Source organism: Diadema antillarum, unplaced genomic scaffold (genome assembly GCF_040938485.1).
Source record: "Diadema antillarum isolate AM-2024a unplaced genomic scaffold, OU_Dant_1.0 seq00000550_RagTag, whole genome shotgun sequence".
Lineage (NCBI taxonomy): Eukaryota > Metazoa > Echinodermata > Echinoidea > Diadematoida > Diadematidae > Diadema > Diadema antillarum.
In genome coordinates, this window is record NW_027271495.1 from 37,793 (window position 1) to 39,517 (window position 1,725).

A 1,725-nucleotide genomic window follows, 5' to 3' on the forward strand; every position below is an offset into this window, starting at 1 on the left:
ATGTGGGTTAGGAGTGATCTCTAATCACCCGCTGCGGCCTGGCGCCTGTGTCTAGAGGTGTGTCGTGTACGTACGTACGTACGTCTGCTGGGCCGTGTGGGCTGTTATGTTACCGTCGCACTCGCGCGATCGCGTCGTCGCGTACGTATATCCGGTAATGTACTGTCGAACGAGCGTCACGTCCGTCCGTCGTCCAAGAAGCGCAGCGCGGCAGGAACAGCGGCAGCCAGCTGGTGATAGATGGGCATATGTTTACATGGGATGGGGGTGTTTGTAGTGGTGGGTGGTAGGAGAGTCAGAGGGTTGGTAGTGATATGATGATGGTAGTGGTGCCTGGTGGTGTTTGTAGGGGCGGAGTCTGGTGGGGAGAGTTTGTTGTCGAAATGGGCAGGTGTGGCAGTGGTGTCAGAAAGGGTGGGCTACGGGTGGAGTGGGACAAGTTTGGTAGAAATGGGGAAGATGGTTGCTGGTGTTGGTGGCATTTGCAGGGATGTCAAGTTAAAAAAAAAAAAAAATTATGAGTGAGATTTTCATGACTCGGCATCTCGGCTTGCGAATGTGCGCGCGAGCAAGGGTGTGGGAGGGGTTGCCCCCCCCCCCCCCCACCCTGTGGCCTGAGTCCCACGGTAGGGAGCTTTTTCAATTTTTAGCTCTTAATGGTGCGATCAGGTGCATACTTAAGTGACTTTAAGACAAAAGGGAAATATACCTTCATTTGTAACTATAACTTTAATCTTTTGAGCTATGCTCATTATCATAGGTCCAAGTTGCAGACTTCGCCTGATGCGTGAGAAAAATGGGTGCCATGCGTGAGATCGTGAGATGGCCCCTAGATGCTTGAGTCTCACGTACAATGCGTGAGACTTGGTAGTTCTGCATTTGTGGGTCTGGGGTGGAGAGGGTTTGGGAGTGATGCGAGGGTGTGTTGGCAGTGGTGTTTGAAAAGGGTGGGATGGGGGAGGTTGTCATGATCGAGGGAAGAGAAAATTATGTTTAACTGGGTGTGTTCTGTCAGTCACACTTAATTGCTCACATGCCATCTCATGGTCGATCAACATCATTCTTTTTTTTTTCAGATTTCTTTCCTAACATATTCTTTGTTATGATTTGTTTTTTAAATATAATGCATATATTTTGCCCACAGAATTTCAGAAAGACTACTGCTTGTTCAATGCAAATTCGTGATAGGTGTGATGACTATGAGAAACACCAACACACTTGATTACATTGAGAACCTCAAAAAAGTATTTGATGAAAGATAAAGAGCATATCTTAAACACTGAAAGCACAAAATTGAACATCTTTTACAGGGATATGCCAACCTTGTAAAAAGCATTCCAGTGTTCAGAGAGCTGAAAAGGCATATTTTTGGAGGAAAACAGTATTTTCACCTTTCTTCCAATAGACCTGCATAGTATCGGTAATACAAGCTTGGAAAAAGATTTTTTTTTTTCCATGAAATCTGCAGTATTTTTTATTTTTAAAAAAAGAAGGAAACAGCATAAAATACTGCAAAAAAAAAAAGAGTAACAGTTGCCATCTCTGCTATTTCATCAACCACCACTGTTGTGCCTCTTCATGTCGATGGAATTTTCGAACTGTGCCACACAGACAGCAATCATGTCATACTGTAAAAATGGAAATTTTCGCGCCTTTCGCGCAATCTGAAACTAGCATGAAAATAAAAATACAAATATTTTTGCTTGCCATATGTTCCAGTAGTTG